The 27220-nt window shown below is 48.4% G+C and overlaps 1 long non-coding RNA gene across 1 annotated transcript in view; it reads right to left on the bottom strand.

Annotated features, from left to right (window-relative positions):
• LOC144819303 (uncharacterized) overlaps nt 1–14521 on the bottom strand; it is a 209057-nt gene extending 194536 nt beyond the window's left edge. Inside the window, exon 1 of the long non-coding RNA XR_013607278.1 lies at nt 14458–14521. This is a non-coding gene — a long non-coding RNA (uncharacterized LOC144819303). The remainder of the gene's footprint in view (nt 1–14457) is intronic.
• Nucleotides 14522–27220: the final 12699 nt, after the last annotated feature.

Raw genomic sequence — 27220 nt, 5'->3', positions numbered from 1 at the left:
AAGCTGAAGTTGACGCAGCTGTGGTCGGTCCAGTGAAGTCCGGTAGAGTGGCTGAAGGTGATGTGCTTGCTGGATGAGAAGACGGGATCAAGCGTGTGGCCTGCGTAGTAAGCGGGGGTGTTGACCAGTTGCTTGAGTCCGAGGTTTGCGAGGTTGTCCAGCAGGGCGGTGGTGTTGCGGTCCTTGTTGTTCTCCAGGTGGAAGTTGAGGTCCCCTAGGAGGATGTAGTCCGCGGAGGGGAGGGCGTGCGGGCTGATGAAGTCCGTGATGTCTTCGCTGAATTGTGTGCGCGGTCCTGGTGGTCTGTAGACGAGGGTGCCTCTGAGGGTTGTCTTTGGGTCGGTGTGTATCTGGAAGTGGAGGTGCTCGGCGGCGGGGAAGGTGTCGCTGGAGTCGGTCGTGATGCGGATGGTGTTCTTGTGTATGAAGGCGATGCCTCCTCCAGTTTGGTTCAGGCGGTCCCTCCGGATGATCTTGTATCCGTCCGGGATGGCGATGGCGATGTCGGGCGCTGAGGAGGCGTTCATCCAGGTTTCCGTGAGGAAGGCGACGTCTGGTGATGTTGTGTCGAGTAGGTCCCAGAGTTCGATGGCGTGTCTGTGGACGGAGCGGGTGTTGAGCAGGATGCACGGTGGTTTCCGTGGGTGTTCGGCTTGGCGGGTGTGGTGCAGGACCGGATGCAGGTGAACTTGCAGGCTTGGCAGGTGAAGGGTCCGTAGGTGCGTTTCGGGGTGGCTCGGCAGCAGGTGGGGGTTTGTCCGGCGTTGAGTGCGTTGAGGGTGGCGGCGTCGTAGGTCCGTCATGTGGGCAGGCGTCTTCGAGGGCCAGGGGGTCTGGCGCTGGGCGCGGTCCAGGCGCAGACGGGCGCAGACGGGCTTGCCTTTGGCGCACCCGCTGCGCGTGACCGCTGCGCGTCCGTGCGGTTGCCATTTAAGGCTAAGTGGGAGGGAGGAGCAGCTGGGAGGCGGGAGCAGGGAGGAGACGAAAAAGGGGGCATGGCCGTGAGGACGGCGGCGGGAAACGGAGAGCGGGGCAGGCGGCAGAACGGGCACAGGCACAAGTACATCAATTACAAACAGGAATAAGCACAAATATTACAAGTTTTAACACAGATTTCTAAGAGACACAGCTGGGGGACAGTGCAGTGAGGCGGCAGCTAGGGAGGCAGGCAGAACGTCGCAACGAGGATGCGAGCAGCAGCTAGGGCACACGAGGGAGCACACACACAGCTGGCGGCTGTGCGGCGCGGGGGTGTCCTGAGAACAGGTCACACTCACCTGCTCCGTGCGGTCGCCATTTAAGGACAAGTGGGAGGGAGGAGCAGCTGGAAGGCGGGAGCGGGGAGGAGATGAAAAAAGGGGGCGTGGCCGCGAGGACGGCGGCGGGAAACGGAGAGCGGGGCAGGCGGCAGAACGGGCACAGGCAAAACTACATCAATTACAAACAGGAATAAGCACAAATATTACAAGTTTTAACACAGATTTCTAAGAGACACAGCTGGGGGACAGTGCAGTGAGGCGGCAGCTAGGGAGGCAGGCAGAACGTCACAATGAGGATGCGAGCAGCAGCTAGGGCACAAGAGGGGGCACACACAGAGCTGGAGGCCGTGCGGTGCGGGGGTGTCCTGAGAACTCAGCACTGCTCAACAGTAATGAAATAACCAGAATCTCTGGGACAAGACATTCCATATTCTGCCTGGACATTCCAGTTCACAGTCTAACCATTGTATAATGTATACACAATATCTTAAGCTACATTAACTCTACATTAGGTAAGTGGAAGATGATGAGGAAGCTACGATAAAACATAAGGGAAATCATCAAATTCACAAGTTTGCCATATTCTTGTCATTCACCTCTAATCAGCATCCCGCTTAGTTGTGAACTTTTAGCCTGCAAGAGGGCAATTCAGCCACTTTTAGGGCATGAACCTATTCTAGTATAAACCTTTACCACTTAAATGGGATGAGTCATCTGAGAGGTGGCAGGAACAGAGGGTATATCAAAGGAATGCCACAACAGTCTTCTGTTCTACAAGAAATCCCAATTGGGGACCCAAGTGACAGAAAAATTTTCAGCCTCAGACATTTCTAAGACATTTGTTTCTGGCCACAGCAGGAACAGAAATTGTTCCTAGAAAAGGAAGAGGGGCATTCTCTCATTTCATTAGCTCTAGACCTGGGAGGGGTCATCTAGTTATCTAGTTTGTGATGCAGGAGCCTGACTAGCCAGGGAGGTATGTAGTAGGATGAAAGTGGAAATTCTGAGAAGGGACAATGGATTTTCATATAAATCCACCCAGGAATGGCAATGGGGAATAATAACAATATAAGCTTTCCCAGCATCAAGAAATATTAAGATTTAGGCCCTGATTATGACGTTGGTGGTCCTCCTGCAGAGCCCCATGCCAGCACTCCGTGGGAGGACTGCCAAAGCTGTCATCACACCACCTGCTGGATTACGACTGTAATCCTTTGTGGGCAGATGTGTTGCGGCTGTCCTATGGCAGTGCCCATCTCAGGCTCAAAGGAAAGCCTTAGAAAGGCACCGCCGTTAGACAGCGGCTGTATGTTCCTGCATGGGAAGAATGCTTCACATTGGGCATTCCTTCCTGTGCAGGAACTGGGGGTGCAAAAATACACGGGTCTGAAAATGTGCCCCTCTGCATGCAACCCCATGCACAGAGGCACAAGAGGGCCCTGTTAGGGCCCCCTTTAGTTCCTCACTACCATCCTTTTCATAGCAGTCTCACCACCATGAAAAGGATGGCGGTGAGGTGACCGCTCAGCACTCCACAGGGCTTGGTCGCCCCACTCACTGCTGCCGCTCCTGCCTGCCTTTGCCGCCTCCTGCCTGCAGATTCCTTCGCTCGCTGCCCGCTGCTCCTGGGAATTTCCCGCTGCTCCTGGGAATTTCCCGCTGCCCGCTGCTTCTTGGAATTTCCCGCCGCTGCCTCCCTGCGGCCCCGCCCCCCTGTGATTCCATTCGCCGCCCCGCTCCCGCCACCCAGCTGCTCCTCCCTCCCGGCTCCTTACTTAAGGGGACCGTAGGGGACCACAGAGTGTGACCGCTCAGCCCTCCACAGGGCTTGGTCGCCCCACTCACTGCTGCCGCTCCTGCCTGACTTTGCCGCCTCCTGCCTGCAGATTCCTTCGCTCGCTGCCCGCTGCTCCTGGAAATTTCCCGCTGCTCCTGGGAATTTCCCGCTGCCTGCTGCTTCTTGGAATTTCCCGCCGCTGCCTCCCTGCGGCCCCGCCCCCCTGTGATTCCATTCGCCGCCCTGCTCCCCCCACCCAGCTGCTCCTCCCTCCCGGCTCCTTACTTATGACGCCCCCAGAGCGACCGCGCAGCGGACGCGCGAAGCGGGAGCGCCGATTGAGTGCCGAAGGTGCGCCAAAGGTAAGCCCGTCTGCGCCCGTCCGCGCCTGGCCCGCGCCCAGCGCCAGGACCCCTGGCCCTCCCCGCCGAGGCAAGACGACCTGACTGACCTACGCCGCCGCCACTCTCAACGCACTCAATGCCGGCCGGACCCACGCCTGCTGCCGAGCCACCCCGAGACGCACCCACGGACCCTTCACCTGCTGCACCTGCAAGTTCACCTGCCTCCGAACCTGCCCCGCACCCGCCAAGACAAACACCAGCAGCAACCACCTCAAGTGCATCCTGATCAACACCCGCTCCGTCCACAGACACGCCGTGGAACTCTGGAACCTCCTCGACGCTACATCACCGGACGTCGCCTTCCTCACGGAAACCTGGATGAACGCCTCCTCTGCACCCGACATCGCCATCGCCATCCCGGACGGGTACAAGATCATCAGGAGGGACCGCATCAACCAGACCGGAGGTGGCATCGCCATCGTCCACAGGAACACCATCCTCATCACGACCGACGCCAACGACTCCTTCGCCGCAGCCGAACATCTCCACTTCCAGATTCACACCAACCCTAAGACGACCCTCAGAGGCACCCTCGTCTACAGACCCCCGGGACCACGCACACAATTCAGCGAAGACATCACAGACTTCATCAGCCCGCACGCCCTCCCCTCCACTGACTACATCCTCCTCGGGGACCTCAACTTCCACCTGGAGAACAACAAGGACCGCAACATCACCGCCCTGCTGGAAAACCTCGCCAACCTCGGACTCAAGCAACTGGTCAACACCCTCACCCACTATGCCGGCCACACGCTTGATCCCGTCTTCTATTCCAGTAAGTATATCACCTTCAGCAACGCCACCCGACTCCACTGGACCGACCACAGCTGCGTCCACTTCAGCTTCAAAACATTCACGAACCACCACCACCCGCAACAGGTACCTCACAGGAATTGGAGCAAGATCACCGCAGACCAGCTCACCACCTCCCTCAGCCAGAGCCCACCCGCCAACACAACGGACCCCAACGCAGCAGCCCACAACTTCACACAGTGGCTGACCACCTGCGCCGACGACCTCGCGCCACTAAAGAACCCTCCCAGGAGACCCAGAAGCAAGAAGGCATCCTGGGTCACCGACGTCCTCAAGGACTCCAAGAAGACCTGCCGCACCCTCGAGAAAGCCTGGCTCCTCGACCGGACCACCGACAACATGACCGCCCTCAAACACGCTACCCGCAAGCACCACCAGCTCATCCGCACCACCAAGAAGAAATCCCTGAAGGAACGACTGGACAACAACGCCCACGACAGCAAAGAGCTCTTCACTATCGTCAAGGAGTTCTCCAAACCCAGCACCGGCACCAACGACATCACTCCGTCAAAAGACCTCTGCAACTCCCTCGCCTTGTTCTTCCACCGCAAGATCGCCGACATCCACAACAGCTTCGGCGCCCCACCCACGCACCCAACCGTTGAACCAATGCCCCCCACCGCCACCCTTCGCACCTTGACCACGGTGACCACCGAAGACACAGCCCGCACGATGAACACCATCCACTCCGGATCACCGACCGACCCCTGCCCACACCACGTCTTCAACAAGGCCGACTCCACCATCGCACCCCAACTTCGGAACATCATCAGTGCCTCCTTCAACACCGCCACCTTCCCGGAGAGCTGGAAGCACGCCGAGATCAGCGCCCTCCTGAAGAAACCTACAGCGGACCCCACCGATCTCAAAAACTTCCGCCCCATCTCGTTCCTCCCTTTTCCTGCTAAAGTCATCGAGAAGATCGTCAACAGACAGCTGACCACCTTCCTCGAGACGAACGGATCCCTCGACCCCTCGCAGTCCGGCTTCAGAGCCAACCACAGCACCGAGACCGCCCTCATCGCAGCCACCGACGACATCCGGACCCTGCTCGACAAGGGGGAAACAGTGGCCCTCATCCTCCTGGACCTCTCCGCTGCGTTCGACACGGTCTGCCACCGCACCCTAGTCCAGCGCCTCAGCAACATCGGTATCCAAGAGAAGGCACTGGAGTGGATCATCTTGTTCCTCGCCGGAAGAACACAAAGAGTCGGCCTCCCCCCGTTTCGCTCCGAGGCCACCAAAGTCATCTGCGGCGTCCCACAAGGATCTTCAATCAGCCCCACCCTCTTCAACATCTACATGAAACCTCTCGCAGCCATCGCACGCCAGCACAACCTCAACATCATCTCTTACGCCGACGACACCCAGCTGATCCTCTCCCTCACCAGAGACCCCGACACCGCCAGAACCTGCCTACACGAAGGGATGAAAGACGTCGCCGAGTGGATGAAGGACAGCCGCCTGAAACTGAACTCGGACAAGACGGAAGTCCTCATCCTGGGATCTTCGCCCTCCGTCTGGGACGACTCCTGGTGGCCCCCAGCCCTGGGCACCGCACCCAAGCCAACCGACCACGCACGCAACCTGGGCTTCATCCTGGACCCCTCCCTCTCAATGACCATACAAGTCAACGCCGTCTCCTCATCGTGCTTCAACACCCTGCGTATGCTTCGCAAGATCTTCCGCTGGATCCCGACCGAGACCAGGAAGACTGTCACCCAGGCACTCGTCACCAGCCGACTGGACTACGGAAACGCCCTCTACGCCGGAACCACAGCCAAGCTACAGAAAAGACTCCAGCACATCCAGAACGCCTCCGCCCGACTCATCCTGGATGTCCCCCGACGGAGCCACATCTCCAGCCACCTGAGGAACCTGCACTGGCTCCCCGTCGACAAGAGGATCACGTTCCGGCTCCTCACCCACGCACACAAGTCTCTCCACGACCTGGGCCCCAAGTACCTCAACGACCGCCTGACCTTCTACACGCCCACCCGCCAGCTACGGTCCACCAGCCTCGCCCTCGCAGCCGTACCACGCATCCGAAGAGCCACCGCCGGAGGAAGATCCTTCTCTTACCTGGCTGCCAAGCCTTGGAACTCCCTCCCCATCCACCTTCGGCTGACCCAGGACCATCTCGCCTTCAGGAAACAACTCAAGACCTGGCTGTTCGAGCAGTAGCATACCCCTCCCCCCAAGCGCCTTGAGACCCTTCCGGGTGAGTAGTGCGCTATACAAATGGCATGATTGATTGATTGATTGATTGAGGCAACTTGTAATATTGTTGGTGGTGCCGCAGAGGCACTGTCAGCATATTGTAGCCTTTGACCACTGCGCAACCGGCACACGATCATGGATCCTCAGCGGTTGCAGAGGTCCTGTGGTGGTCTTACCACCAAAGTCGTAATACGGCGGGTGGACCGCCAGTCTTGTGGTCCACGGACCATCACCACAACTATAATGGTGCCCCCAAAGAAGTCATTTCCAAGCTACAAATTGTACAGAATTGGGCCGCAAGGCTGCTTACCAACACTCCCGCTCGCTGCTCAGCAAAGCCTGCCTTACATTCTCTGTACTGGCTACCAGTCCAGCAGATAATTAACTTCAAAGCCCTCTGCATTACTCATAAATCTCTGAATAAACAAGGACCCCTAATCATCAGAGACATGATTACCCCTTACAGAGCTAACAGGTCACTCCGCTCCAACGAGCTCCACCTTGCAGACATTCCCCGAATAAAAAAAGCCAGGAGCGGAGGTAGGCTTTTTTCACACAATGCATCCAAATTATGGAATGCCCTCCCAATCCACCTACGGAGTGAGCACGATCATCTAAAATTCCGCAAACAACTGAAAACCTGTCTATTCATATAGACTCTCTCCATTTCATCCTTTGTACTCCTTCAGCGCTGGGACGACTACGGGTAGCTACGCGCTCTACAAATGCCTAAATTACAAATACAAATAAAATGGACTTCAATAGTCGTAATCAGGCCCTAAGTCATTATTTTAGCCTTTGTGAACCGGGGCAAGGTGCTGAGGTTATCTCATGGAGAATGTGACTGTATCAAGCAAGAGTTCCGGGGGCTTTCCACTTGAGGCTTTGTGCCACAAAGAGAAAGGCTTCAGTGGTACATTGCAGTGAAGGTACCCAGTCGTGTTCATCCGCTAGAGTGTTTATCCTTGCTCTACTGGAGGATTTTGACAACCTGGAAAGTAACCTGGTCTGAGTGTAAAACTTAGGACCAAGGCGAGTGAGAAAATATTCCCCAGTAACAACGCACCATCAGAGCCACAAGTGGATACAAAATTGAACTTTGTCCCACTCAGAGCTTTTCACACCAAAACTGAAGGTATAAGTGAAACTCAACACCAACATATGTGATTTTTAGATGCCTGTACTGGCACAAAAGAATTTTGATAAACAGAACAGCAGTAAATTTAGATCATACAAACTTTGACCGGAGTGACTCACTAAACTTACTCGATCCCACTCCATCGTGGTCAGCCTGAAAATGTGCCTATGTCCTACCATGAACATTGACTCAGATTGGCATTTTGATGTTTCTTGGTGCAATCAAAATCACTCAAGCATTCAACATTCAAAATATATCGTTATTGTTACCCTAATCAATTGTTTATCATTGTCACGTCTAATTTGGTTTATTAATTCTTTCTTGATTTCCTAAATTGGCTTGGGAATTTTTATTTTGCTGTGTTCTTAATGTTTTCTGGAACTGCTTGAACCTTTCAAACATTTCCCTGGTGAATTGATTGTTGCTTGTGCCTTTTCTAACCAGGTGCTAAACAATTTATCTAACTGATCTGTATTAAAACCTACCTGGACTTCATTTCTGACAAATGTGGAGACTGCAGAGGAGACTACTACTGTTCTACCTAGAATATTCCATTGTCATTTCAACATGATTTCTTTTTAAAGTGAATCTTTTTTGTATTATTTTTGAATTTGATTAACAGTATTTACAAGTTTCATTGTTGTAATACACCTAAAGGCTAACATTGTTGCAAGTGACAAGGTGTCATTTAAGAATTCTCGCATCAATATTTCCACCTCACCTTGCTTCTCCTAATGTCCATTGCCCTTGAATGCACGGTTTCCGGTATCTAAGATTCTTTGTCATCTTCCTATTTGATAACAGCTGACTTGAACAGACAAGAACACCTCTAATACGTTTTTTGTAATATAGGGAATCCAGTACCTGTGGCTTTATATTCAGTCACGGTACAAAAGGGGGTGGTGATGGACGGAGCATCTGAACCAATCAAACACTCACACCCAGTGAACAGATCTGGGTTTAATCCATCACCGTTCTTTAGCCCACTCTGCCACCCCAGTTCAGACGTGACCATATCCAAATCACCCCCTTTTGTACCGCTCTATATTCAGTCAAGCAAGAAAGATGCATCAGACAGCCTGAGACATTGAAGCTAATAAGCTGCTGCAAGAGCCTGTATCTAACAAAAGGTTAAGATACTAAAGTTTCTTAAGAATGTGTATGTTTCTGTTGACATATAGATACCTTTAGGTCCTTTATAGAGGCTTGAAACCTGTGTTTTGTGCATTCTGTTAATCTTTCACACATTCTGCCATAGATGCATACTGTTGTTCTCTTGCAGTTTTTAGTGCAGCTACATCCTTGATCAACATTATCATTTACAATGCAAATAGCTCAAACTCAAGTAAATGCGAAACTGATTGCCTTGTTTTACTTTGATTACATGTTTTTGACTAATCCGTGTGCCTTGTTTGAAGCCCATTGGCATGTTATTGGATATTGGTTTAAACTTATTTGTGAGTGCCTTTGCAAATGTGCAATTTAGGTAGAGCAGAGCATGTCTGCATTTTATGCGTTTGGACACGATTTTGGGGGGTTTGTGTCTTGTTGTAAATTCTTTTTTTTCTTAGCTGGGAGACTTCTCGGTGGTTGTACTCCTGTCCATGTAACATAAGTGTTAACCTCCAAACTTGGCCTCAGGGTTGATTACTGTTAAGCATTTACTTCTCCATATGATCGCATTGTGATATCCGCAAACAAATTACGAATATGTTTGGTTTTGCTCCACAATGAACTTGCTTTGTCACCGACGCCTGCTTTACTCATTCGAGCCTTAAATGCCCGTAAATCTGGAGAATGTGTCCATCTGTAACGCAACAGGTGCTTATGTAAAGTGCTCTGATATCTTCAAATCGAATTTGCGCTATACAAAACTGCAAATAAACAAATTTAAAAAATGTTTTACATAATGCTAAAGGACACAAGGCCAAGGTGTTGAACCTGATGGACATAGTTCCCTCTCTATTCTTTTTCTTTGACATTAGGATGAAAGAGGTAATTTTGTGCCCCCAGCACTACTGCTGTTACACTTGCAAGCACATCACCGGGCCTCACGATGTTTGTAACCTTCCCATCTCACTTTATTTGTGAGAACAGATGAGAGGAGAGGGGTCCGGAGGAACGTGTTTTAATTTTGTTATAATTTGTATGAGGAACAGAGAGCTTGGCACTGTCAATTTCAAAGATTCCCGGGCTCAATTACAGATTTATATGTGGAAAAATAAAAGTGACGTAAAGCAAAAACTAATCTTTTCACGTTCCTTTATGATTATGCAGATTTCTTTTTTTAACTGAACCCTTGATCTAAGGATTGTAATGGCATCACACCACTTCATGTGAGTTACTTTTTGTGACTTAAGTGTGCATTGCATGCGTTAATTAGCCCACACAGAATTTTCCTTAGGACGTATGCCGTGATACAAACAATACCGCCTTGGGAATAGCACACTTTACATGTATCGCATAATAAAGGCATAATGAGCTTAAAACTCGTCCGTGAAGCACTCCCAGCCCACGGTCCAATTAATTGCCGTTTTGATAAAAACAAAATTGCAATAGAGATGTTTAGTATGAGGGAAAAATCCCCCAAAACAGTGGGACACTACTTTAGGGAATCTATAAGCATTTACATTTTCTACTGACGTTTTACAAAAATGGCTAGATTGGAGAAAGTGGCTTAAAACGTAATGCTTGAAGGGTTAAACGTTTTTATGTGCTCACGCGCTTGCAACAGAAGCATCAATTTTCAGAAGTCTGATAAGATTTGCCAAGCCATTGTTTCCTCCTGCTCAGATATATGATAACCCCAAATACAGTGTGCCGACATTCTGCTTTAATTGCAGCTGGAGGAAGGTCGATATTTTGTATTATAACTTTCCATAGCATAATTCTATGCCTACAAGACATAATTATGGTAAAGGAAGACACACTTGGGATGTTGGCTGAGGAAAAGCAGAACTTTGGAATTTCCACTTCAGACATCACTGAAAACCGTGACTTAAAGAAACTGTTCACAACCTCTATTTCCTTCTTTCATTTAGTTGCTTCCCTGTGAAATCGATAAAAAAAACAAGTCCACGAGTGGTGCACGCACGTGCCACATCGAGACATGTAGTTTCAACTATGGACACGTGTATGGGCACGATAATTGAAACCACATGGTGGCCGTGCGGGTAACCGACACCAATAGGCCACGGGCGGAGCAATGCGGCCGCCTTTGGCCAGTTGCGTGCTGTCTTTTTTTTTTTAAACGCAGGCAAAAGCACATGCAGGAGCGTGTGATCAGCTTTCAGAAGCCCCTACATGAAGTCTCGCTGCGCGGGCAGTGCTGTGCACTGCAACGCTAGACGCGAGACCTAAAAAGGTTGGTGGTTTGGCCTAGTCAAATAGATTTCCTTTGGACTTTGGGAACTTTTGAATTTGAAAACCTTTAGCGAGACAATGCTGGAAGCTGTAGTTTTAAGGGCACAACAATGCCGCCCACAGTATTCTGAGTGCGGAGGTCGTGTCGTAATTTAGCAATGAATAGGTTAAGCATTATCAGAAGACATCTTGTATTTAGAGACTATCTTGTCCGTTTTACGGAATCCATTTTGTATTTCTGCCGGCCATTTTGTTTGCCATGTGCTCTGTCCTACCGTCCTGTTAACTGCTCTTGAAATCTGCCTAGAGACAAGATATATTTATCCTCTTCTGCTTTGCACATGCTCAGTTGAGCATACAGCTGTCTCCAATTTGTAACTGTCAAGATGTGTCCACCAGAATTAGCTAACTGTCAACCCTTCCCACTTGTTGCTAGCACCCTCTCTGTATGACCTTATATGTAATTGAAACCAACACTCTGTGCCTTGTACCGCCTTCATTTCAGCCCCTGTGTGGGTATAAAAGGACCACGCTCCTTCTAGTCAGTGTGCTACCTCATACTATACCGAAGGGTGTTGTGTGAATGTAGTTCCGCCTCATGAGGTTTAATAAACTCTGTCTTTTCTATTCCAGTTTCTGTGCCAACTTCTATTATTGGTCTAAGGACTCTAAGCAGAGAAGGGCGAATCCCTTGCACTAGTAGGCCTGGCTGAGGCTTGCTACCACAGCCGGACCACCACAGGAAAGCTGTGTCTGCCGGGGATCTATAATTCCGCGGCGGTAGCGCAGCGGTCAGGAGCACTAATATGCTGATGATGCCTCTGTGGCACCGCCGAGCATATCAGGAGTTGCTTGCCCACCTCCTTTCTCATGGCATTGGGCCCACTATGAAAAGGGTGGCGAAGAGACAACTAAGGGGGACCTAAAAGGGCCCCCTGCCACTCCTAGGCATGAGTGTGAATGTAGGTGCAGACAGTCTGATGCATGTTGAGATAAAAGTAAGTGCAGAGTCAAATGTTACTTCTGATTGGGGTAACATACTTTTCTACTCATCCTAGTACACATAGGACAAAACCAACATGAATATTACATACACTAGGACCGTAACAAGATTACTATGAAAACGGGACCCCGATATGATGTCACTAATCAAGAATAGTGTTAGTACTTATACTAATACACACATTATTATGCGCATTCTTTTATCTCGACACACATCAGACTTACAATAGATCACTTGAGTCTAGTACAGACTGACCAAATCATTGACAAACTACTGCTATCCTCTCATCTGAATAACACGTTAGACTTGCACATGTAATTGAAAGAATAAGACTTTACCTCACAAGATGGGTGAACTGCTTTTCCACCAACTAATGCGTTTTTCCCAAAATAACATGTCCTTTCTTAGTTTCTGGAGGTTTACCCTCCACGCCAGAGATGGCGCCAATGCAGAAAGCCAAGGTGCCCAATTACACTACTGGACCTTTTCTGATGACAGATCGATAGACACTGCATCACATAAAGAGTCCTACACTCCACACAAGTTAATGGGGCGATTGAAGAATCTCTGATGTGGTTTTAAAACTCTTGTTTACATCTATTGATTTTTAGCAAATACACCAATGATACTTACGCAGAATTAGCACTGACGAAGTCCGCTGTCACAGTATCAGCAACAGACGAAACACGTGTTGGCATCATTGTAAGCAAGGGTTAATTGGAGTAATGGACACCCAATAAAGAACTCTTGAAACCACAACCTCAACTTTTGACTTCTGTGTGCCCGGAGAACCCCCTCCTTTATGTTTGGATTAATTCCAGTTGAGGAAGACTCAGTGGTTCTTCCTCCTCCCGAGCACCAGATAACATTAGACAAAATGTAAATGAGATTGAGTATTTCTATAATTCTCTTGTGCTCCCATCTTCCCAGTAACCATAATCATTTGTCTTTCTGTTTCCAATTCTTGTATTCACAATTTAAAATTGTAATTAAGGAAGAAAACACTAGAAATGGCCCTCCAAGGATGCAAACTGTGAATTAATGATAATATGGGTAGTTGACCTTTGTCTGACCAGATTTGCCTCTGACTGTGTATGTCTACATTTAAATGTTTGTCCAACATGGAAAAGTGAAAAGCCATGGATGGATTATTCTCAACCACTAGCAATTACATACTCTGGATCCACTGCTAACAGGGGGTTTGTCATATGCATTCTGAAAGGAACCCAGAGGCGTAGCTTCAGGGGGGACATTTGGGGTTACACCCACCCAATAAATGTATTCTCTAGTAAGTAGATAGGTACAGGGGCTTTCAGTCGGGTATGGCGAGGTGGCTGTCGGATTTCACCTAGGATTTTTACATGCACACACAGACAAACACATACACACACTCTCTCTTCTCTGTTTTGAAGTTTTTAAAACTTTTGATTACTTAACAACATATTATCATTTAAGTAACCCTAAAAATCTGCACCTCTATCCCATCCCACTGCTTTTTAAGCCCCCTCCTGCTCTGCTACTCAAATTATGTATTTTACCATTATATGCCAGGGTGATTGTTGTAAATTTTGAAGCTCCCTCAATCTTACTGACCAAGCTACACCCTGATGGAACTGTTCAACACAAATTGCTATGCAGCCTTCATCAGACAGGTTTTGGATCAGCTGGGTCTGACCCAGGAGGTGCAGCTTGAGTAGGACTGCACACAGAGCTACAGGACTCATGTATGGGCATACAAGAGGCATTCACAGAGAAGGACAAACATTAGTATACACGATGTTTGCATTAATTTGAGCCAATGGCAATTCCTCTGGGCCAATACAAAGTCATTGTGTTGTTGCTTACTGTGCTATTCACAGACATAGAACAGTCATATCCAAATTAGTCTAGGCCACGCCCCAAAATGGGCCGTTCAGCTAGAAATAGGAGGGCCACGACCGTCTGTATAGGAATGGAAGCAACCTCAAACGTGTCAGCCATGTTAGAACTCATCAGGGACGTGCAGCGTCAGTCTAATAGCACAAATGTCTGACTCTCGTGTGTCCATATGGATGTACATGTGTACATCTTACTCTCCAAAGAGACAATGTCTATATCAGTTATTGACAGACACTTCGCTTGAGCCCCTACTGTTTACAATAACGTAAACCAACCATAGGTCGAAGGATCCAATAAAAACACAATTACAAAAGGGAGAAATGAAAATAGAGAGACTTCGAGGCAGCCACTTGGTTTACTCCACACATCTAAAGCAGTCGCACAATGCGGAGCTCTCATGAGACCTGGGATGCCGTAAAACAGCGCGTCCTTTAGTTAAACCGCGCCTCCAATGGCAGCTAATGAAGGCACTGAAGGGAAAAAAGGCTTAATGTGCTCAAACAGCCTTGACAGCCACCATACGAGCAGCGTGGCCTCATATATATTGTAAGACGCTGACCTTGGGGTGGACCCCGGGGACGGATCCGCTTAGTCACACTTACTTTACAATGGCCAACAGATGCATTTATTCCACGGGCCCTGGAGCATGTGGGAGGGACCCCGTCCACGCCCACAGAGAATGATGCATTGTGGGAAATGGTGAGTGACGTGCCCACGCGAGTACATTTTTTAAGAAGCCCTGGCAAATTCAATGACTTTACGCACTTGTGATTGAGCAAGGAACAGGGTGTTTTTTACACAATAATATTGTTAGGCTTTCATTTACTTTTTCTTAACGTGTTTTTTTTAAAGTTCCCTCTGATGCTGAATAAAGTATACGAAGAACAAAAACACAAAACTCCACTGGCAAGACATACAAATAAATGTATTTTAGAAAGGGGTTGCTGTGTTGAATTTGGCAATGTATGCAAACTAAATAAAGTAAAACATCCTAAATTACATGCACACAGAACACTTTAGCATATATCTGTGTATACCTAGATTGCCTAGATGAGGCAATAAGAGTGTAATTGCAAATATTCAACACTGCCCTATAGTTCAGGTCAAGAATACTCATCTATCAATGTCCCAATGTGTTTTTTAAGGATGACTTTCTGGTCTTTTACACCAAATGACATAAAATGGCATCTGGAACCATTGTTGAGGAAATGTATGTTATTTCCACAGCCTAATAACTATGTGTTTCGCAATCAAAGGCAAAGCTACATAGATTGCACCAGTGATGGTGCAATTTTGCTCTGACATCTGTGCAAACATTTAGACTGGCCATCAGGTGCAAAACGTAATTTGTACCCTGGTCAGTCGAGGACAATGTAATTGTTCTACTTGTCAGGCAGTGCAAATCCCAGTGCGAAATGATATATGATCTAGCCTTTAGCCTTGCTGCTTAGTTATTGATTTAGCTTTTTTCAAGTTTTTATCAACTGTGAGTGACATAAAAGACAACTACATTTTGCTTCCTACTGCATACTTTTTTGAATTTGTATTTATAGCTGTAGATCTTTATAGCACTCACTGAACATGGCAGTGGAAACATTATTAAGGTGTCTCTGAGGTTTAGACAGGGACACAGAGAAAAGTCAGGGGAGCACGCTACTCCGGAACCCAAAAGGATTAGTGGTGGATTAGTATGGGGAAATCTGAGTTAATGTGAGCGGTGGACATGTGAGTCTTTTTGTTGGATTGAATAGTATAATGGAGGGATAGAAGAAGGCAGAGTCTAGAAAGTGTTATTTAGGAGATCATAGTAGTAAGATGTGGTTTGGGATGGGTAAAAGGAGAGGAGGGAAGAGTAATGTGTGATCCTTTGTGAATCAGGACTGTACAACCTTTACGGCAGGCTAGTTCAACATGTACTTCCTTTTTACACACCTGCGTAGGTTGGAATATTCTGAAAATCTCCTTATGCAGGCACAAAACTGGATGACTCTTCGAAGCAGAATTGGAAACGTACACATTTGAGACAGAGCTACATTTAGCAAGCAAGTACAGTGCTTAATTTGATCCAGTGGTTTCCCATGCTCAGCACCAGCACTTAATCATCAACACCGGCGCTGTTCATGAGCACCATTAAAGGACACATTTTTAATGGTAGGCACAGGGAGAGTGAGTGATTTGCCCAGAATAACGGGATGTTGAGCCAACTCAGACTCAACCTGGTTCCCCAGCTCTGAAGTCTGCCGGTCTGGCCATTACGCCAAATCCTCTCCCTACTTTCCTGGTTAGTAGTTGGTTCTGTTTTAGGCAGTGCTAAAAGGGGAAATGGGCTGGTGCAAGCTGCCTCCTGACGAGAGCCTCGGAACTTACTTTTCTACATATTAACCATTGATCAAGCATTAGTCTCTTAAGCGTGACCGTACAATGCCTTTCATGCAGAAACTGTTCATGGAGAAAATGAAGAGAATGCAATTTTTTTTAAATATTCTTTTATTTGTATTTACTGTCTGCATAAATTCTAGGTATAAATATTGTTATCGATTAAATCGTGCAGCTAAGATTATTCAAATAAATAACAAGCTTGGAAAGTAAATGGCATTGTAAATCAGACAGCAGTACAATATTAAACTGTTTTATATTGATTGGCTTTTGGTCGGTCAATATCTATCATTAAATATTGCAGACAAAGCTGAAAAAAGCCTCATTAAATATAAAAACGGCATATCAGTAGACCATGTTTACATAGCATGTGGCTGTGAAGATTTTCATAAAGAACTAGAGTGATAACACAATGGTGCCATTTTAAAGTGGGCAATTGCCCAGGGCCCCACCTAACAAAGTTCCCACCAGAGAGAGTGAATGTTCTCTCTATGACTTCTGTCAATTCTGTTTCTCTAGCTAAACCTTTCTTTGTATCTGCCTATCCTTACCTTCGACTCTCTGCTCCGTGTTATTTTAAGGATTTATGGGGTCTTGGGTAAGATTTATTTAAATTATATTTGTGCCTTGTAAAGGCCCCCAAAATACTTCTTGCCAGGGACACCCCAAATCCTTAAAATGACACTACTTTCTTGTGCCACAGTGTGAGAAACTGGGTTGCTGGTAGAGGTGGGTGTGAGGCCTTTTCAAGCAGCAACCACTATCCATGCCAAGGTGAACCACAGAAAGTATCTAAATTAACCTGCGCTTTACCCTCTGGTAACTTGGCACAAAAGCAGCCAGGCTTAACTTAGAGAGGAGGGAATATGTAAAGCATTTATGCCGCACACGAACAGTAATAAAGTGAAAACACACCAAAAGAAAAAACTCACACTAATTTAGAAAAATCGAGTAAAATGTAATACAATATTTGGCACTAAAGCAGCAGAAATCCAATCAGTAGTACTGGATGTATATAATTTCGAAGATTTATGGTAAGTATAGCGCCTAAAAGCACAAAGCGCTACTCACACTTATTTGGTTATGCTAGACTGAGTGAAGCTCTCAAGTTGAGGCTGAGCGTAATGGAGCAAGGCCCGGAGACAGGGACCAGATTAGTTAGCTTCTAAAGCCCAGCACAAAGAGTCCAGTTCATGGTAGGGGATGCCACAGGGGGCAGGGAAAGTATTGCGGATGGTCATCGCTGTTTCGCAAAGAGCAGGCCAGGCGTCATGGACATTCGTCGGTGTAGTGTAGATTTCGTTGGGCATCACGGAAGGTCATTGCTTTGAATTGGCGGTCACGTGGGCTGTTGATGCTGTAGCGCAAAGTGCAGATTTTGCATTGCCAGTTGTCATTAAGGTCGCTGTAGCATGAAGAGTGATGTTCACTGGGTGTTCGCATTGGCTGTCGGTTAGAAGAGCAAGATCTTGGGTCGAATGGCCCTGTTCATGGTTGTGAAGAGCCCAAAACTTCAGGATTTCCCCTTTTCTTCTCAGAGGAGCTCAACTGATTCCACACCTAGGGTCCAGGACCTGAGATACCTCTCAGGGCCCAGGAACTCACTCCAGCAGAGGCCACAGGACTCAGGCAGGTACAGGCAGATCCAGTGCAGCACTTCAGCTGAACAGTTGCACAGAGGCCTCTGGAGCATGTTGTGTCCCTGTAGCTCAGAACCAAAAGTCAGTCAGATGACTCTTAAAGTCACTTCAGCCTCGCCTGAAGGCTGCAGGTTCAGTCTTCCTTCTCAAGCAGCAGGGAAGTCCTTCTTCTGTAGTAGCCACAAGTCCAGGAGTATACTGAAGAGTGGGTCTGAGAGCCTTATTTGTATTCCTGGTGCCCCCTTTGAAGTGGATGAGCGTCTGGAGTTTTCCCCATATAGTGGTGTCTGGAATTTTCTGCCTCCCTGCCCTGGTCCCAGTCTGTTTCCATGCACAATAGGCTAGTGCAAAGTCATGTGAGCGTGAGCTAAGGCAGTGTCTTTGAAGTGTGATAGATGATGGCTGCACCAGTCTCATCAAGTCAGAATGGCCCATCCTGCTAAGACCCTCTATTGTCTGGCTGTATGGGAGGAACACAGAAAGGCCAACTGCTAACTACACCCTAGTTATGTGACCCAGGAAACATGCCTCAGGCACTAAATGGTTAGAACTAAAATCTGACTTTACCATTAAATATGGTTTTAAATGACAATTGCTCAGACTCCAAACGTGATATTTCTACCTTCTCCCAAGCAAAGGTTAGAACGTATTAAATGTAATAAGGTAACCCAGTGGTATCCTATGGGAGTGCTGGGCCTTAAAGTAGTGAAGAACGAATTTGGGAGTTTTCCCCTATCAGGACATGTAAAACCTAAAGGTACATGCCCACCTTTTAAATACACTGCACCCTTCCCTATGGGGTGTTTAGGGCCTACCCTAGGTGTGACATATGTATTACAAAAGGAGGTTTAGGCCAGTAAAAGGTTTATTTTGCAAGGTCGAATTGGCAATTTAAAACTTCACACACAGGCTGCAATTGCAGACCTCAGACATGTTTTAAAAGGCTACTTAAGTGGATTGCACAGTTAGTGCTTCAGGCCCATTATAAGCATTTAATTTACAGTCACTTTACTAGGGACTTAGGAGTAACTTAAATGTGCTAATTGGGTGTAAGCCAGTGTTACAATGTTTCAAAGAGAGAGAAAAAGCCCTTTAGCACTGGTTAGCAGTAGTAATGTGCACAGCGACCTTGACCTTACAAAATAAGTTTAGTAAAATAGGAGAGGTGAAGGCAAACGGTTTGAGCGACTGAAGCCCAAGGGTGTCTGATCTAACAAGCAGATTTACAAAAGATTTACATAAGTAGATTAAAACGATTCTTATCTGTGCTGCCAGTTCTAGAAATTGGTGAACTCCAAAAGCTGTCCTTTGTGATTTTTTGGGATGGTCACGTTTATCTGTAAAGTAATCCATCTGGCAAATTTGGCAAGAGGCAATATGTAAAATAAAAATGCTGTATTTAGAATGGTAACAAAGCAAAAATGTAATTCAAAACCACCAGCCAGAAAAGCACCTATTTCACCATTAAAGTTTGTATGTGATGAGCCGCACCTGGACGCATTACTTACAAAAGGGTTAAAAACTGTTGTGAACTGTGCTGCAACAAATGCAGTAATGGAATGGTTGGGATTTTTTGGCTTGTAAGCTTGGAAAATTAATTCTGATGAGCACAGTGTTATGTCTATTTGTTCTGTTAAGAACCAATTGGGTCCAGAGTGCGAGCAGCGTCCACTGCTGAGTGGAACCAAATCCCTTGAGCTCCCAGTTTTGCAGTGCAGTTAACAGAAGGCTTAATTTCAGAAACAGGTAGAACAATTTTTACAGTTTTGAGTGCAACACTCATTTTACCAGCAGGACGGTAGTGCATTTTGGTACTTTGGGCAATTAGATGACTACTGTCTCCCCCACAGAGCTCAACATTCAGGACACTTTCACTCTTTTGGAAGCAACACTGTGGTTCCCCACTGGTATTGATCACTCAGCCCACAAATGTCCCCCTCATGCTGCCTCTCCATGGGTTTGTAGGCGACTTTGGCTTTTGGTGTGATCTCCCATGCATGGAAGAAGCGCAGTTGACCCAGAGTCTGAGGTGCAGAAGTTTACTGCAGCACCCCCTCTAGTGATATGTAGAGGGGCAGAGACTTTACTCTTGTAACGAACAGGTATTGGATAAGGAATTCTGGAGAAACCAGGCTCCAGTAGGAAGGAACAGTAAGAGCTGACATAGTCGGTCCTGGTGTGGGTGGCGACCGGAGCAAGACTTCGGCAACATCATACAGTAAGTCTGGTGTAGTGCCCCTGGTGGGTAACCCCATGGGGCGAAGGGGTCTGGGGAGCCCAGCGAGATGGAGGCACCTGAGATGCGAACCTGACGGAAATTCAGATCATCATCATTTCACTTCCTGATGGACAAGAGAGGGGATGGTGCTGCTGGTACCAACTTCCCAAAAGCTGTGAATCCCTCTGGCAAGCGATGGGGCAGAGTGGGGGATGGTCGGACATGGAGGACCAAGGGTTCCCTGAACAGCTTGGTGAGGGAACCTTCTTCCCTAAATAAAAGCATCAGGTCCAAGGGATGGGGTCGCTGATGACATCATCCAATGAGTATGCTAGTTTGTATTGTAGTTTACATTGTGGGGGGTAACTACCATATTACTTTTCTACCTAATTTTGTATATCTTGTGTCCAGTTAATCGGTATAAGTGCTCACAAAATGCATGTGCCCCTCATGGTGAATTTCTGTGTTTTTTGGTTCAAAATGTCAATGTTGTCACTGACAAATTCAGTTCAGTTCATACGTCTTTATTCGAAATATTTCATCATAAAAGACATCAAATAAAACCATCTACATTTCAATATAGAAAAGAAATACTTAAAATCACAGTATACTTTAACAAGAATAAAAACATGATACCCCAAGTATAATGTATTTTTGATAAAATGTGCACTAATATTCATTAAGGGTTATTCGTCACATACCTAGACAGTCTATTTAATGACACGGGCGTATCATACTTAATTTTAAAACATAATTAAATATACAGAATCAGACGTATTAGCTATAATAAAAAGTAAATATGGATAAAACGTACTCAGCTCCAAAGTGGGTACCTTGTTCTAATAAGCCAAGACCAACCCAAAAACTTTGCCACAGCTATGGTCACAATCTCAGTTGTATTGGTTCTTAGGAGCAATATGGCTTCTGCACTCACCCTTGTTCTCAACCTCGAACAGATTGGTTTTAGCCATTTTCTCCGTGGTGCATGGTATGCAGGGCAAGCAAAAAAGATGTGACCTATCGATTCTAATTTGTCCCTACACCACGGGCAATACTCAGAAGAGTGACCATGCCATGTACTAGTAAAAGTCCTAACCGGGAGTGTGCCAACTCTAAATTGGTGGTAGAGTTTTCTGTCATTACTCCTGGTGATGGTATCCCAGTAATCCTCTAGGTGGGGGTCAAGTTTGTGAGCCAGAAACCTACCAGTTAGGGTGGAGGAATCTGACTGAGCAACAATTTGAGTTTTAATAGAGGCCCAATAAAGTTCTTTATATTGTTTTTTTGAAAGAAAAGCATTATTTTCAGGGGCCGTCCATAACAAACTTAAATCCATATTAACCAGCATGAACTTAACAGCTCTAAACCAAGGAAGATTACTAGATCACACTATTGATCTTAAATCTAAGATTTCATTAGCAAAAATAGCCAATTCCGGAGTTGTCCAGATTCTCCTCCACACTCCTAACATCCTTTACCGAGCTACATCTATGATTGAGCGATAGCCCAGATTGAGCATTAAAGGTTTCATCGGGGTCGATTGCGGGAGGCCCACCAGGTTTCGTAAGAATTTGTTTTGAATTTTAGCCAGTTGAGAGAGATCAGAGGAGCCCCAGAGGTCCGCACCATATAGGATAGCAGAACTTATTTTAGCCTCCTATATTTTAAGCACCGGTGCTATCCTTTTGGTTTGTGACATTCTTTGCTCTTTAATAAGACACCCTGTTAATCTAGCAAATTTTAGACAGATGGCATCAAGTTGTGGTTTCCATCTTGTCCTGTACCCTAGTACTACCCCAAGATAAGTCATTACCTCCACCTGCTCTAAATCAGTGCCATTCATACAAATGTAGCTCTTTAATGGCTTATTTTTAGTTAGGACCATTAATTTAGTTTTACACACATTTACCTGTAGGTCATTTAGTTTACAGAAAACCTCAAACTTATTTAGCGCAGATTGGAGACCCTTTTGAGTTTTTGAAAGAATAAGGGTGTCGTCTGCGAAAATAAGGAGAGGAAACTTTTTACCACCTAATATGGGTGCATCAGTTGGAAAATCTGCAAAATACTGGGCAACCTGATTGATAAAAAGGAGGAACAAGGTCGGAGCGAGTACGCATCCTTGCCTGACTCCACGGTTAACTGGAAAACTCTCAATTACCTGGCCCTGTCTACCCCATCTAACCCTGGCAAAAGTGTCCTCATGTAGACGTATTACTAGATTCAGGAGTTCTTGTGGCATTCCCATTTTACCTAAGGCCGCCCGATAGTTTTTCTCTATGGACAAGATCGAATGTGGACTTAAGGTCCACAAATGCAGCGTAAATAGTTCCTCCGCCCAGGTGCACCACCTTCCAATAAATCAAAAGGAATCTAAGCACTTGATCTATTGTGCTGACACTAGTTCTGAATCCTGCTTGCATAGGTGAGAGAATATTTTCATTGTCAACCCAATCATGAATTTTTGCCAATAACATTCTGGCTACAACTTTCTGGATTGCGTCTATTAAACTTATGGGGCTGTAATTCCCTGGGGCGGAGCGATCCCCCTTTTTAAAAATTGGTAGGATTTCAGCCCCTTTCCAGGACTCCGGAATCCTAGCTCCGTTTGCGATGGCATTGGCTAGTGTCGTGATATATGGAACCCAGTTCAAGAGGTCAAATTTAAATAAATCTGCAGGGATACAGTCAATGCCTGGGGCTTTACCAGCCTGAACCAGTCTCAAGCCTGCTCTGTATCTTTGCTCACAAACACTAGTGGTGGACATAACAATGGAGACATTGATGCTGGAGTTTCCATGCCCCATTCATCTGCTGGTTCTAGAGCCCTGAACTGGGACACGAAATACTCCACCCATTTCTCAACAGGAACATGATTCACCGGAGTTTGCGAATCAAAATTTCCACCCCATTTCACCACCTGCCAAAACTTGATTTGGTTAGTTGACCTACTCGCTTCATATAAATCCTGCCAACGTCTATCGTCCCAAGCTCTTTTAGCCTCCCTTTGGCCTTTCTTGTATGTAACCCTAGCCTGTCTAATGTCTGTTACCACCCTTGATTTGATCGCGTTAACCAGGGAACTGTAAGCCAGACGACATGATTTGTTATACCATTTTTTCCACGGCAGTGACACTAAGGGGCTCATTAGGATGGCGGACGGAAACGGGTACCGTCTGCCATGCTCGCGGCAAAATCACTCCCGACCGCACCGCGGAGAATCCGCGGTTGCGATTAGGATATTTAAGTCAAGAAACTCCGACCGCGGCGGACGGATCACATCAAACACTGTCCGCGTCGGACGGAACACATCAAACACCGGGCGCGGCGGACGGAACCAAAAGAACACCCACCGCCGCGGACGAACATGACCGCGGGAACAGGCCCAACCCCCGCCATACCTGCGGAGGGTCCGGCCGCGTGATTAGGATAACTCCGCCATTCCATCGGAACTCACCGCCGTCCTCCACCGCCACGGAAACAATACTACAGAAAACAGACCATGACTGCGGAAGGACCACACAAACACCATCCCTGCCGTCAAACCGATTACAAAATGGCAGACGGAAGTAAATAGAAAACACACCAAACAGAACACCCAACCACCTGAAACACCCACCCCCAGGAACCACACGCCCCAATGACACCCCCCCAAGCACCGAAAAAAGCACCAAAATCACCACACCCACAGAACACCTGATTGCCAACAACCATTGGGACACCACCACCACACAGAGTATAAAAAGAATCCCTCCCACTACCACAGTTCTTTGCATCACAGCATAGCTGCAAGCAAGAGCCACAATACAACGAACAGCAGACACACACAAACACACATACAACCTGCACACAAACACACTCACCACACAAACCCACACAACACTATCCCTACACACCACACACCTGCACAACCCACCCCACCCCACCAACACCTTGCACATCACACACCATGGCACCAAAGAAAAACCCCAAATTCACAGACAGTGAGTTGAAGGTCATGGTGGATGAAATCATCCGTGTCGAACCACATCTCTTCGGCAACCTAGTCCAGTAGACCACCTTGGCAACCAAAAACCACATGTGGGACAGGATAGTGACCAGAGTCAATGCGTCAGGGACCGTGCCACGCACCAAACACGAGATCCAGAGGCGGTGGCACGTCCTCAAGGCAAGGGTGAAAGGCATCAGGGCGAAGAACCACCTGCGGGCACACCACTCTGGTGGCGGCACTCACCCGGAGCCCATACCATATGCAGAATGGGAGGAGAAGGTGCTGGGCATACTGCACCCTGAGAGCCTGGAAGGAAACGAGGAGGGACAAGAGGCTGGTAAGTACAAACCAATCACCACTATCACACTGTCATGGTCTGCCATGCACAACTGCCAACACACTTTTCCCAGGCCCCAATCCATGCATGTGGACCACACAGTCACCCAAATGTGAAGTCCTGGTCTCAAATGCACACACCATGGCCAAACACAAATGTTGCCTCCTACCTTCCCAGCCTTGCATGTTGTCAAAGCAGCCAGTACTACAACTCCCCACAGGCCCCCATGTCCACAGGGAGGGTGGTGGTGGGTGGGGGGTGTGAGAGAGGTGGATGGGGTGTGTGTGTGAGAGGTGGGTGGGGTGTGTGAGAGACCAGCACTACAACTCCCAACAGGCCCCCATGTCCACAGGGAGGGTGGTGGTGGGTGGGGTGTTTGCGAGAGGTGGGTGGGGTGTGTGAGAGAGGTGGGTGGGGTGTGTGAGAGACCAGCACTACAACTCCCAACAGGCCCCCATGTCCACAGGGAGGGTGGTGGTGGGTGGGGTGTTTGTGAGAGGTTGGTGGGGTATGTGAGAGACCAGCACTACAACTCCCAACAGGCCCCCATGTCCACAGGGAGGGTGGTGGTGGGTGGGGTGTTTGCGAGAGGTGGGTGGGGTGTTTGAGAGAGGTGGGTGAGGTGTGTGATAGACCAGCACTACAACTCCCAACAGGCCCCCATGTCCACAGGGAGGGTGCTGGTGGGTGGGGTGTTTGCGAGAGGGGGACGGGGTGTGTGAGAGAGGTGGGTGGGGTGTGTGAGAGACCAGCACTACAACTTCCAACAGGCCCCCATGTCCACAGGGAGGGTGGTGGTGGGTGGGGGTGTGTGTGTGAGAGGTGGGTTGGGTGTGTGAGAGTCCAGCACTACAACTCCCAACAGGCCCCCATGTCCACAGGGAGGGTGGTGGTGGGTGGGGTGTTTGCGAGAGGTGGGTGGGGTGTGTGAGAGAGGTGGATGGGGTGTGGGAGACCAGCACTACAACTCCCAACAGGCCCCCATGTCCAAAGGGAGGGTGGTGGTGGGTGGGGGGGTGTGTGAGAGGTGTGTGGGGTGTGTGAGAGACTAGCACTACAACTCCCAACAGGCCCCCATGTCCACAGGGAGGGTGGTGGTGGGTGGGGTGTTTGCGAGAGGTGGGTGGGGTGTGTGAGAGAGGTGGGTGTGGTGTGTGAGAGACCAGCACTACAACTCCCAACAGGCCCCCATGTCCACAGGGAGGGTGGTGGTGGGTGGGGTGTTTGCGAGAGGTGTGTGGGGTGTGTGAGAGAGGTGGGTGGGGTGTGTGAGAGACCAGCACTACAACTCCCAACAGGCCCCCATGTCCACAGGGAGGGTGGTGGTGGGTGGGGTGTTTGCGAGAGGTGGGTTGGGTGTGTGAGAGAGGTGGGTGGGGTGTGTGAGAGAGGTGGGTGGGGTGTGTGAGAGAGGTGGGTGGGGTGTGTGAGAGAGGCGGGTGGGGTGTGTGAGAGAGGTGGGTGGGGTGTGTGAGAGAGGTCATTGATTTGTAGTGTTGGTACCAAAAATATGTAATGTCCACAGCATTGATCATGATAATCTTGTCCCTCAGGTGATCGCAACTTGACTGGCGAAAGCAGCAACCGCCAGCACAAGTCGCCCCCCTCACAGCACGGACTCTCTGGGGATGAGCCCATTGCCAGCTCAGGCGCAGAGGACGATGCGGGGCCGAGCAGACTTCCAGGGCCATCAGGCTCCCAGCACATCACTGCCTCCACCACCTCGGCCTGTGTCACCACACCAACAGCTGCCATTGTGAGCTGTGCAGCCACCACCACCACCACCTCCACCACCACCACCACTACTACCACCACTCCTGCCTGTGCCACCCTGCCGGACCCATCTGCCGATGATGGACCATTAACATCCCAGGCAAGCAGGGAGAGTGGACGTGAGAGGACACAGGTGAGGGCACAGCTCACAACCAGGAGTGCAGTTGTCCGGCGAGGTGGCGAAGGACACCCACCCCATCCTGGCGCCGAAACCCTGGAAGCCATCGCCAGAGTCAATGCCTCCTATGAGCGGTCGCAGGCACAGTCTGATCGGGCACACCAAGACTCACAAGAGAGCAGTCATCTGTTGCGGTCAATTGATACCCGCATAGGCCAAATTGTGGACCTCATGGGCCAGCAAACTGCTCTGTGGAGGGACTGGCTATCCCGTGCCACACCACCACCCACTCACCCAAGTGCCCAGCGGGACCGCTCACCAACACCACCGCCACCCACACCTGAGCCCACGGACATGAAGGTGGCCCCTGACCAACCTGCCCCCACAGCTGTCTCCGCTCCGGCTCCAAGACGGAGGGGCCGTCCGAGGCTGGATCCAGGTGAGAGCAGTGGTGTTGCCCCATCTACCCGCTCTAAGAGGGGGCACCAATGACTTCATCCTTGTCTGAGCCTGCCATTCATCCTGCAAACTATCCTGTCCCACAATGCCAAGCCTTGCCACAAGTCTGTTGGACTAGCTGGACATCACACATTGTGGTGTCCCCACGGTGTTTCATCTGCCATGACCTTCAACTCTCACTGCCCCACCAACACTTCTTTGTAAATATGCACCAACATCAATCCTCAACCTGTAAATAAACATCACGTAAACACTCAATGATGTGTGGCCTCCATGTTTTAATCACATGATTGACTTAGAATGTAACGTTACCAGGTGCAGGGATCAATGTTGTTGAGAATCATGCCTCTGTGGGAGTGACCTAGGGATAATGAGAGAACAAAAAACACAGCTCAGGAAAGAGATTCACACCCATCACAACACACTGTACTGCAACATCCCACAAACCACACT

The sequence above is a fragment of the Lissotriton helveticus genome, chromosome 2_1 (genome assembly GCF_964261635.1).
Source record: "Lissotriton helveticus chromosome 2_1, aLisHel1.1, whole genome shotgun sequence".
Taxonomy (NCBI): domain Eukaryota; kingdom Metazoa; phylum Chordata; class Amphibia; order Caudata; family Salamandridae; genus Lissotriton; species Lissotriton helveticus.
The sequence above is the reverse complement of the archived record's forward strand: the minus strand, read 5'-3'. Positions and strand labels throughout refer to the sequence as shown.